This window comes from Toxorhynchites rutilus, chromosome 2 (genome assembly GCF_029784135.1).
Source record: "Toxorhynchites rutilus septentrionalis strain SRP chromosome 2, ASM2978413v1, whole genome shotgun sequence".
In the NCBI taxonomy this organism is placed as follows: domain Eukaryota; kingdom Metazoa; phylum Arthropoda; class Insecta; order Diptera; family Culicidae; genus Toxorhynchites; species Toxorhynchites rutilus.
In genome coordinates this window covers 341,136,043-341,148,998 of record NC_073745.1, presented here as the reverse complement: position 1 = coordinate 341,148,998, position 12,956 = coordinate 341,136,043, and the positions used below count along the sequence as shown (strand labels likewise).

The window sequence follows — 12,956 nt, the reverse complement described above, 5'->3', positions numbered from 1 at the left end:
TGTAGTACAAATAGTTATTATTAAATAGCCCATCAAAGTTTGATGTGTATATAACCGTCAAATTACACCCCAGAAAAATCTCATGCCCAGAATTATACAAAACTACTATAAAGTTAAATATTGGATAGAATGTTTTAAAAGTCTTGCCAGATGAGTCATTGCTGGTTTTGAACATCGAAAAAGTTTTTCCATTGGATTTTCAACATTTTCGAAATAATCTCTTATTTACGCTGAGTGAGGATGAGGATGGGCCGAGCATAAAATAAAACATATACAACTAAGTTGCAATGTACAAGCAAAAATACACCAATACACTCACAATTAGTAGCAATTCTCCGAATTCAACACTTATTACACCGCCCCTAGACGTGGCTTTTTTCGGACCTTTGAAGTGGAATTGGATGCAAATTCTTCGCACATATGAGGAGAAAAACGTTTTCTTAACAACAACATTGCAGAAGCCACATTTTCCAGGATTGCTGATGCCGAAAATTTAAAGCGCAACTTGATATATATATATATATATATTCAAGTATCTATCAGATTACTGTGAGGCCACCACTAGTTCGAAGTTCACCAGAAATGAATGAGGACAGTTTTAAGGAATTCCTCAATTAGAATCGAGAGATAGTTAATGAGAACGGTACATGGAAATGACTGTTTATTTATTTTAACTTAACGTTTTTACAACATATCCTGATTCACAATGTCTTGTGTATCATTCATTGCTTGGTGTTCTTGTGGTGCGGCTTGCAAGGCCTGCGACCAACCGCACTATCTCGCTAGAGGACCATCGTGATACTGCTGTTTTACGTCCTGAGTACCACCTGGATTGGGCAGAAACGCTAATAGCGGCGTCAATTCGCTGTTTCCGGGGTTTTGTAGTTTTTCTTGGAGACTGGCAATGGTAATTTGCTCTTCCCACCACACCCTAGACAGTGTTTGCCTGAACCAGTGCAAACCAGAAAAAGACCTTTATCGATAGAATTCCTGACCCAAACGGAAATCGAATCCGAAGCTCCCATCTTGACGAGCGCCACACTATTCACTTGACCATGGGGACCTCACCTCATGAGCAAGACGAAAGTAACTGAAGAAGTTTGATATCCTTCCAAGAGCCAGCATCACGGCAGAAGTCATCGTCGACGGCAGATTTAAGAAAATACTTCACGTATAAACATTTCCATCGCACTTCTAGGTGAATTAACACTATTTTAGTATCTCAAATAATTATTCAAGACACTAAAATGTTGTCAAATTATCTTGAAATTATTGAGAAATTGCTTTTCAAACATAATTTTCAATAGAAAGTAATATTCACTACTCTGACCTATTGTCACTTCCTTTTCAGGTTGGCTTCAAAGTGCCGTTCGTCGTTAAAAACGATAATGGATATAGAAACCGTTGTGACCCGAGTTGACAGACAATCAAATGAATTGATTATTATTATCTTTGCAGTTTGGTATTCCATACAAACTGCCCAGAAAGAGAGTTGATTATAATTACGTTTCTAATTACCAAATCAATTCAAAATCAATATATAACGAATCCTACGTGAACTATGCGGTCTTGTGCCCTGTAATCCTTCAACTTTTTCATTTTCGAATTTGATTTAATAAATATTTTAATTGAATGATTTCAATAAAATTTTCTGCTTTGTTTATTCTATTTAATTTATTTAGTTTTATTCTGTCAATACACTTCCTGACTCCTGAAGAGGGGGAAGATGATTTTGAACTTGAGAAAGAAAATTTTAAAGATGAAGAAAAGGAAGAAAAACAGGTTCATCACCCGATAATGTTCCTTGAGGACACCATATGTCCATACATTGTGTATTCTAGACGATATCTCACAATTACTTTCGCAACCCAATAGAACTGACGAAAAATGTCACTTAAATTACTCAGATGGGGTCGTATAACTCATGTGTTGTCGTCTATAGGAGAGCCTAAGCGGACAAAATTGTGCTTTTCACGATTGAGTATCGTGTATACGTATCCATGACTGAATGTCGAATTAGACACCTCAAGCACTGAAAACCTTGACCGGTAAAAAGATACTTGATGATAGGGTTCATCGCTTCAAAAACAGCTCACTTTAAACTGCGAGGATTCTTCCAATCGATCGACTGAAATCTGTACCACATGAAATGAACAAATAAGTTCTCAATCCGACAATCTTTTTCGCTTTTTTTCTTAGATGTTTAATTCGGTGCAAGACAGAAAAAATCTCTCTACACTAGACCAACTTCGCTCTTTGTGAAACATGATATCGTGTCGCACTGTTTAGTATATAATAAGTTATCGTATGAGTTATCGCAAATCAGCACAAGCCAACGGTAAAGACTGTTATGTTGTCTCGATATATATTTTTCCCAGGGTCATGGTTCAACAATACACTCATAAGTTTTTCAATATCATCAAGGTCTTAGCGTAGCCTTGGCTTATGAGACTTCTTCTCGTGTGGAACTGGTTGGGGATCTCTCTATTAGTACAACCGTGCCTTGTTGATATATGACTTGTGTAACGTCTTCAAAATGGCAATTGGAAATACTGTAAAAACAACTAGGATAGTTTCTCGCCTCCCTCTATTTTGATTAGGTAATCCGAGAACCTCAAAGTATCTCGTTATTTGTTTCTCATCTGTTAAGAATAAAACAAGAACTAAACAGCAAAGAAATCAAAATTCAAATAGTTACAAACTGGTGACGTGAGTGGGTTAAAAAAATTGTGCCATGGCGTACACGATTCCAGCCCTTCTGGTTATCTGCAGCAAACTAGAATTGATTAAATAGAAGAATTGAATTGAAGAATTGATTAAATAGAAGCCACTTGATCGATAATGCGTTTTCCCAACACGGACTATACAAATTACCTAGTTCTTGTTAGAGAAGTGAATTGCGGGCTACACAAACGTAAAGGAAATTAGTAGCATTAATTTCAACGCTATTTCAACATGTTAACTATTGGAAATTTAATAGTCATCTATATTTTAATAGATCCGGGGTTTTGTAGGGTAGTGGCCAAATCAATTGCGACATCTCATAAATTCATCAAGAATTTATTGAGAAATAAGCGTAAAACATGTAAGTTTTCGTGAAGGGATCAATGTTCAGTTTTCCAATTTGTACTCGCAATATATTCCCGAAAGACATAATCCAAAACGTATTCTTAATCCTTACGATCCTTACGAGAACTTAGCAAGATTGAATTTAATGACAGTTTGATCGCACATTTAATTTTCGCATGCACTATGCTTTTGTAATTTTGATATTAGAATTTTTTTATCATAAGCTAAACGATTAATGTCCAACATCAAACATATTTTAAACTGTATATAATCGAGTCATCTGTCATCTGTATACGGTGTAAGTTGAATTGTCAAAGTAAATACAATTCTCGTCCCCGTCAGGCTAATATCAAAAAAGCCCAAACAAAAAGAAAATATTTTGGAAAAAGAATGGTATGTACCAATTTTATGTTTTCTCATTTCTCCTCAGTAATGTATATTCTCACAAACACTGTAACGTTTCTCAAATATATATATAGGATAAGAATGTGTTATTTTTATCTACAAAGTATTGATTGCCTCTATGTTTATATTTTCAACTGAAAGTTCAGTGACATGCGATTCACATCAGATCGTCTCTAAATTTACCTTGTTGAGTTTCACGCTTTCAATGGAACTTCTGCAAAATTTATGTCAAATTTATGGTGTGGCTAAACATTTATCATTGTTCGTTTCACTGGACAACTGTTTTAACGAAAACATTCTGATTAGAGCAAAAAAAAACGCCTCGCTAAAGGTATTTGCATCCACTCGACGAACCAATGTCCTCAAAACTTCAATCACGACGAGACTAAATTATTCGTGAAATGAGCTCCTAATGTGATTCTCCTCCAAAACAAACCCAGCTGCTCTCAACAAATCATTTGAAAATTCGCTGAATTTATCTGAATTATGTCCACCCGTTTCCTTGCCAACGTCCCTCGCAGAAAGTTTCGTGGAATTTACTTCACTTCCAGTGTGCTTGCATAAATTAATTACCGTGTGGTAACATCGCGGATACGTTCACCAACTCGCGGTTTTGGTGTTGCTCCGTTGGAAGACGACATGGAATGTTAGCTCGTCTCGTCCGCATTTATCACAGCACAATCCGGCGCGCAAACGGCGTTCGTCATATGGAGAGGACGACATCATCCGACCATATTGCTTATTTTTAGAACAAACCACACAATCCCACGCACAGCAGACTTTCAGCAGAGAATATTTATCATTACGAAATGGCAGGTGTCCTCGTTCTTTGTGGGGGCAGTTACACCACCCCCCGGAGCCGCCACCAGGGGAAGACGGATTTCATCCAGTCTGACCCTTTGGGGGCCCGCTTTCATCAGCAGAATTCGTACGAACGCCCGAACACAATTTACGCAACGAACACCAGTTGAATATAAAACGATTCGTTCAGAGGTACTGTACGAGCACCTCGCTTTCGGCACTTACCTGGAAGAGAAAACATCCAATCCAGCCAGGATTAATGTTGATTAATGTATGGCCCACCAGAGTTAAATCACAACGGTCAGCAATGGGGGGACAAATAGCACTTCACTCTCGTTCCACATATAATAACGAATCACCTAATTAATTTCACAATTTGATTCACATTCGAGAGCTACTTCAATCGATATTCCGTAGTATTCTGCGTTGGATTTGAGAACAAACGATTTTCCTGGAATCACAAGGATCACTGCACGCCCCCACCTCTGATACGGGTCGAGGGGAAAGGGCCTTGAGGCAGAACTGATAAGCACTTACGGGCTGAAAGCAAACACCAGCTTCGGAGTGGATTCCAAACAAAATCCTACCAAAAAATTCACAAAGCAGAACTTTGAAAGCACTTTGCAATTCTGCACGAGTGGCCGGAGCGATGAAAATCTGCCGTATGGAAGCGGAAAAACGGAGAAAAAATTTAGCGTGTTTGATGCGATCGTGGGAGAATGCCTCGAGTTCGACCCAAAGATTTCTCTCGGGAAAATTTGGTTTGTTCTCTTGCGCTCTCCTGCGCGTTGGCTTAAACGTAAACAGACACACAGTGTTGCCGTGAAAAAACGCTTGAACATTTTCGTTGTCTTGGCGGAGGCGATGATCGTCGTCATCGGCTTGTAATTATCATGATCATTGCTGAAGAAACCGCCTGCAACCGGTGTGACACCGATCACATGTGTGGCAAGCTCGAACTATCATAGAAAAATTTCTTAAATTCACATCGCTCCAACCAATCGTCGAGTTGTTTCCATGGAATTTAGTTGAGGGTGAAAATTTCCCAGAGGCAAATGATATTTTCCCAAGCAAAGAATAACAAGCAAAAGCCGGAAAACTAACCAGAAACGATCCGACAAAATATAAACAGATTTCCAATACAGTACAAACAGAGGTCTCCCGTGGCATAATCAAGATCGGCTGCAAAATCGGCTCGACTCGGGCTAAAACCATCAGTTCATTTGTTCGCCATTGGAAACTGTAAGCTATTCCCATGCAAATTTCACCTCAGCCATCAAACACATTTGCGCGATCTTCCGTGGCGCAAAGCCGAGCAACTTAGGCGTTCCAGCTGTCCGGATTTTCCATAATTAGATGCCCGAGCTTAGTGTTGGATAACTTTGCATGAAGTCACCACCATACGCGTCGCGAGGATTTCGTAAACATAAAATTGGCTCATCGAGAAGAGTGCAGACACAACGCGATGCGATGAGATTAATTTCAAAAGATAATTAAAATTGTCCACCCACTAAAAATCGTGCTCATCATCATTCGGGATCGCTTTCGCACCACGTCGTACCTGTTGGATGATGTAACGTGCCGGGTGGCGGCGGCAAACCCACGGGATGATGGGCGCGGGATGCTGACCCGAAATGCACATGGGATTCTTCGCGTCTCCCTTCGGATGGAAGCCAAGTTTAATGAACGAATATTATTACAAGGTTAAAAGCGTGTACCTTCGCGTTTAAAAAAATGAGAGATGAGCAAAAAAATATACAACAACCGTGCACAACACCCACGCTTACGCCTCACGCCGAAGCATTACAGAGATTCCACGTCACGCCTGCTGACCTGCCAATCGAGGTGTTGAACAGCGCGCACTCGGTGCTGTTATTTTAATAACCAAAATATTTCGTGTCCCACCAGGTGGGGGAGGCAAAAGCCCGCTCGAAATATATGCGATCACAAGTGGCGATGGATGGTTTCGTTAAGTGAACTTGATTCTTTGTTTGTTTGAATGAGTTTTAAGCAAAAGATGATAAATTTTTGTTGCTCATTAAAATGTTTTTTTTTTGTTTCGTACGGCTCGATCGTCAGATCGGTTTGTTACATAAGGGGCTGTCCACATACCTCGTGGACATTGAAAGCATGATTTTAGACACCTCCTTCCCATTCCGTTGACAAGCGTGGGCATTGCCTATACCTCTCCCCCTGTTGTCTACGTGGACATTTCTCCAGTTTTTGGGAAAAATCAAGAAAATTCTATTTTTTCTATTTATCCATTTAAATTTCATTTCAAGTTTGTTGCTATGTTCTATTCCATGTTTTATTGATAAAAATGATAGCCTTATTAGTAGTAACGATTTGTTTTAAATACTTCGATTATTTGAACATTGTCCGGGAAGTTCTATATTTTCTTCCGAATTCCATTTACATTATCTCCATATCCATATCAAAATATCACTTGTGAAGCTACTCTCGAATATTTTCATTAAAGCTGACAGACTGTTTGAGTTTTCAAAAAATCAGACAATGAAATCAAGCACTTTGTTTGAAAACAGTTATTGGCATTCATGGAAGAAAAGCGAATCTCAAAATAATACAGAAGTGGTATAAATAAAAAACGATGTTGATAACATCGCGCTGTTCAAATTGTGAAAATGTTGTAATGTATTACTAGTTTTGGATCGTTCAACACACCCGAATTGTTGCACAATCGCATTTACGTTAGACAGTGTGGAATAATGACAATGGATTATTGGATTGAACACACTTTGAAAATAAAATTATTCATAAAAATTTACTTCTCCGTATCAAATATGCATTCTATGCAATTGAGAATTATATTAATGTTCGAACGGTGAAAAATTTTAAAGGAAAATAATGTCTTCTAATGAATTTTAGATTGGCTTCGAGCCTATTGATCTAATAGAAAGTATATTGTCTCGAAACCCAGATGGCGCGATTAGATGTCTACATTGTACATTCGTGATCGCGGATTGCGAATTTTTTTCTCGTTGAGGCATCAATGACTTTCGCTTTTATAGATTCAGTAGTGCCTGGCTAATGAACCTAGTCTAATCGTAACACCTGCAGTATCATCGCGATTGATGACTTCGTTGGCCTATAACCCTTTACTCTCAAATCATGCTAAATATTGTCCGGAAAAATTGGTGCCGGTTCTAAGGAAGAAAATATAAAAAGCATATTTTTTATAGACATACATCTTTTCGATTATAAATGCACCGTATTGTTTCACAATATTTCCATCCTATCAGAACTTTTTTGTTTCCTCGTCAAAAACCTGAGCAAGGCGCTTTTGATGCTATACACTAAGTTGAAGTTCTTACAGGAATCTTAACGGTTGAAAATATAAAAGTGCAACATCTGGTGACTAAGGCGGGTGGAGCCTTAGAAGCGCCCTAGAAGAGTTCTGGATCGTTGATTTTAATGCGTTCAGCTGCCAATAGTACTTGTTGGAATTCGTCGAGACTTGTTGCTTGGTAGAAGCTCATGATACAAATTTTCTTCCAGGCCACCAAATCCAGACCATGACTTTCTCCAGGCGGAAATCTGCTTTGAGGTTATGTTCCCTTGCCCAAGATTTTTTTAACCCGAACATTATTGTGAATGATTTGCCCTTCACAAATTGTTACAAATATGTATTTTCGTTGCGTTTATGAAACTAATCGCAGATTGAGATGCGTTCCCTCAAATGTTTTTCGGTAAAATAAAGCCTCTTGATTCCAGAATCCAATCGGATTTGGAAATACCACAATGTTGCGATTTTTAAATTATCGAGTCAAATTTCATCGGGTTGTGCAAATTTTACCATGGATTTGAGTTACGATATGTCAAATCCGATCGGGTTCCGAAATATGGATTAATATGTAGCCCATACATTGACAACCCAATAGAAGCGTATTACAAAAATTACCAGATATCAATAAAGAAAAACATCATTGCAAGAACGAGATCTCCAGAGATACGGCCCGTGCACCCATGAAAGAATTTGTTGTTCGTTTCAATTTTCGGAAAACTTGGAATTTCTCGAAACATTAAAACGTCTTTAAACAGTTTTGTCATCAAGAGCGAAAGCTGAGTCGAAACCCGTACTTAAGTTGTTATTTTCAATACTACAGAAATTCCATTATTTGTGTCATTGGGTGTCTTTATCCTGAAGGAATTCATGGAATAAATTGATGGATCTCAGGCAGCTAAGTCTTTTTATTGATGAATACAGAGTACTCAGGGTGGGAGTAAAGTTTAAAAAATCTTGTAAATACAAACAGATCTCATTCAATTTAAACACTATAAACATGAATGTTGTACCTTAAAAATATTTAATGTGTCCACGTGGACATTATCTAAAGCCCTTCCCCCCTCACCATGGACAAGCGTGGATATTTTCGTAACCCCTACCAACCCCCCCCCAAAGTTGTTCACGTGGTATGTGGACAGCCCCTAAGGTAGATTAAATTGAGTTTCATATCAACAGTAGCATCAGCGATGAAGTATTATATTTCCTGGCTGATGACGGAACTTTGAAGCAATTTAAAATTAACAGCTCAGATTATTTGCAATGGGGAAGTAGTGTTTAATATTATACTCTCGAAACACTCATTTCATTAAGCCGAACAAGACTTCTGAATCCGTTTTTTTTTTTTTTTTTTTTATCTGTATTATAGTGACTTTCAACTCATTTGGCTGGTTCGTCACTTGTACTTCCATTTTTGGAAGAATGTCGGGAGTGAGAATGAATCCGTTTACAAATGCTATGCAGAATATTGTGAAAGAAGTTATTTGGTTGATCAACATATTATGTTATAGGCGCTTTTTTAAATTAAATCGTAAGTAAAGAAGTTTAATATATTATAGGGCTCCACTTCCCCATTTGGTGATGATGCTAATACTAATAATGATAATAATGAAAATGATAATGCCGAAAATTTTCGCACACCTGGAACAGATAGAGATCAGGCTTTGTGATAGCATTTTTTCTCTCTATGAACAACTTCGGAATGTGCATGCGTTACTTGATGAACATTGCCCTCTCTTTATATTGCGTATATACAGTCAAGTGCAAAATTGAGTGTACACCTCGTGTTGATTTGTTATTTTTGAGTTTTGGTGTCCAGCACTGCTTGCAAGTGCCCTCCCAAATCTCCTTAATCGTCCGTGTTGTACCCTGGATTTGTATTCTTCAAACGGATCTTTATTCCACACCATAGATGCTCAATAATGTTCAAATCCGGTGATTGCGGAGGTGTTTTGAGTTGATTGGGACATTAAAGAGTAGGCACTCCCGCACGATGAGATCAGTTTGCTTCGGGTCATTAATCCTGTTGGAAGTATAAATCAAGAGGGAGACACAATTTCTGCACGGGAGACTGCAGATTACGTTTCAGGATGTGGAATTGAGCCATCTAGTCCATCACCGAATCGATAAACTCCATGGTTTCAGTTCCAGAAGTCGCCGATTTATCATAAATAAGCTGACTACCGCTACCGTGTTTTTACTATTTATTTCCTCTTACTTGCCATTTTTTTAAACTTTTTCAAGCATCAATAAAAAACAAAAACCGCTCAAGCACGCTAATATTTGCAATGATCTTACTTGCAAGGCTTGTTTGTTTCGAGAAATTTGGGGTGTGCACTCAATTTTGCTTTTTTTTCATCCGTTAGGATTAAATCATTAGCCAAAAAACTTTTCGCCCAATTTTATTGTGCGTATAGTTAATTAAATGCGTGAGTAATAAATATGCACCAAAAGAATAAATGTATTAAAAATGTGTTGTACCAAATAAATGGAAAGAATCGTCAAGTAGCATTTGTACACTAAATTTTGGGATTGACTGTATGTTGGAATGCGTATATATATAGATGTGTGAGTATTACCACTTCTTGACGAAGTGTTCATTTTAAGAGAACACATAGCATTCTGTATTACTGGTACAGTCTGCAATGAAGTGTTTCTCTAAATCACTCCAAACTTTATTCCATAGGCTACACGACTGAACGTATCGATATGAAACGTTTACAGGGGTTTCAAGGATGAACTAGGCTTAAAAATTTTCTAAAAACATTAGAAATTACCGCAAAAATTGCAAAATTACAGAAAATTTTCCAGAACACTGCAAACAAATCTGTTTTGGACGAAAAACTTAAATTTTTTTTTTGTCAAAGCAACAAATTATATTCTTGTTCAAAACTCATTAATGTTTTCAAAACTGCCTTTTGAATAATCAAAGACGGGAGGGTAATTCTTCATTCAAACAAAAATATCCATGTATGAAAAGTTCCTACAGGAATGTTCTAGGAATCAAATGAAAGCTGGTTGATGAGGTTAATTGGATTTGCTATTAAGTTGGTTTGAAAAAAAATGTGTTAGGCCACAAAATCTTTGAAAAAACAGGTTGAAAATCTATTTTTCATTACTTCCAGATATTGTTGTCCACTACACCTGCACACACCAAAATAAAAAAGTATGTGCATAAAAAATTTCAATAACCGAAAATTGGAGCTTTAAAATGATGTATATACCATCTATATGCGTTTGTTTTTCACGAAGTTACAGCATGTCAAAATCACTCAAAATATTCGATTTCGTACTCTGTTCCTCTATTTTGTGTTATCATGACTAGATTGTTCTATATAATTATTTCTATTTATTTCAATTTCGCAAACCTCTTTCGTCTTGTAATAGGCTTGTTACAAGCGTTGCTGGAGGCAGTCGTCATCTTCATTTGGGTCCGATGACAGAAAAAGCTATATTTTCGTTTATTTGTTTTACTAGGACAAAAGTGGTGGACTTAACTTCACTATTATTCTGTATTATATTCCTTTGCTGTTGACTAATATTTTTACCTGGTTCAATTTGTTGTTCATGTCATGTCCATTCCTAGACTACTCGTTCGGAACCGACAGAGCGTATGAAGAGTGAATGTTCCTTGAACTGGTTTCCCTTCCAAATCACCCTACCTTTATCCCCATCCATACAACTCTACACACTACAGTGTGTCCTTACTTTATTTATTTATAATGATACTACATCCCATTGAGAGATTAGATCTTCTTCACACTTTTTCGCCAATAGTCCCGATCCATGGCTGCAGTTCTCCAACTCCCGGCTGCACCGATTCTTGCCAAGTCCTGCTCCACCTGGTCCAACCACCTCGCTCGCTGGGTTCCTCTCCTTCTTGTGCCTACCGGATTCGATGCGAACACCATCTTTGCAGGGCTGCTGTCCGGCAATCTTGCAACATGCCCTGCCCATCGCACTCGTTCAGCCTTGGCGACTTTCTGAATGCTGGGTTCGCCGTAGAGTTGCGCCAGTTCGTGGTTCATTCTCCTTCTCCATACTCCGCTTTCATGTACACCACCGTATATTGTTCTGAGCACTCGGTGTTCGAAAACTCCAAGCGCTTGTGAGTCCTCTTCAAGCATCGTCCATGCTTCGTGCCCATAGAGAACAACCGGTCGAATTAGGGATTTGTACATGGTACACTTCGTACGGGGTCGGAGTTTGTTGGACCTCAAGGATTTGCGGAGCCCATAGTAGGCACGACTTCCATTGACAATGCGTCTTCGAATTTCACGGCTGTTGTTGTTGTCAGTTGTTATCAACGAGCCAAGGTAGACAAATTCCTTTACCACCTCAGGCTCGTCGCCGTCGATCACAACACTACTACCAAGAAGAACTCTGTTGCGATCAGTCCCTCCAGCTAGCATGTATTTAGACTTAGACGCATTGATCCCAAGCCCAATCAGCCCTGCTTCGTGTTTCAGTCGGGTATACAAGTCGGCTACCGTCGCATGTGTTCTTCCGATTATGTCCACGTCGTCGGCGAAGCAGATAAACTGACTAGACTTGTTGAAAATCGTGCCCCGCATGTTGAAGCCCGCTCTCCGCATAACACCTTCCAGCGCCACGTTGAAGAGCAGACAGGAGATTCCATCGCCTTGTCGAAGTCCCCTGTGAGTCTCAAATGATTCCGACAGCTCACCTGAGATCCGCACATTGCACCGCACACCGTTCATCGTTGCCTGAATCAGTCTTGTCAGCTTTCGGGGAAAGCCGTGTTCGTCCATGATCCTCCATAGCTGTCGTCGGTCGATTGTATCATATGCGGCCTTGAAGTCGACGAAGATGTGGTGTGTAGGGACCTGATACTCGCGGCACTTTTGGAGGATCTGCCGCAGTGTAAAAATCTGGTCCGTCGTCGAGCAACCGGGCATGAATCCGGCCTGATAACTTCCCACAAATCTACAAACTATTGGCGATAGGCGGCGGAAGAGGATCTGAGACAAAATTTTGTAGGCACCATTCAGGATTGTGATGGCACGATAGTTCCCACAATCCAACTTGTCGCCTTTTTTATAGATGGGGCAGATTACCCCGTCCTTCCACTCCTCCGGTAGCTGTTCTGTGTCCCAGATCCTGACTATCAACCGGTGCATACACTCTACAAGTTTTCTCGGACCTCCCTTGAAGAGCTCCGCTACGAGGCCATCCTTACCAGCTGCTTTGTGGTTCTTGAGCTGATTAATGGCCTCCTTAACTTCACCCATCGTCGGGGGTGGTACGTCGTCGTTGTTCATTGCACCGGTGTAGTCCTCCTCAACGCCGTCTAGGTCTCCTGTCTGCGCGCTGTTCAGGTGTTCATCGTAGTGCTGCCTCCACCTTTCGATCACCTCGC

General features: G+C 39.4%; 1 protein-coding gene across 3 annotated transcripts in view; it reads right to left on the bottom strand.

The window, feature by feature from the left end:
* LOC129765445 (uncharacterized) overlaps positions 1–4,964 on the bottom strand; it is a 351,357-nt gene extending 346,393 nt beyond the window's left edge. For 2 of the 3 annotated variants that reach the window (XM_055765774.1, XM_055765777.1), the window contains exon 1: positions 4,813–4,964. The gene's annotated coding sequence lies outside the window, so the exon portion shown is untranslated. Of the gene's footprint in view, positions 1–4,500; positions 4,764–4,812 lie in introns of those variants that run through there. The other variant, XM_055765775.1, reaches the window with a different exon arrangement.
* Positions 4,965–12,956: the final 7,992 nt, after the last annotated feature.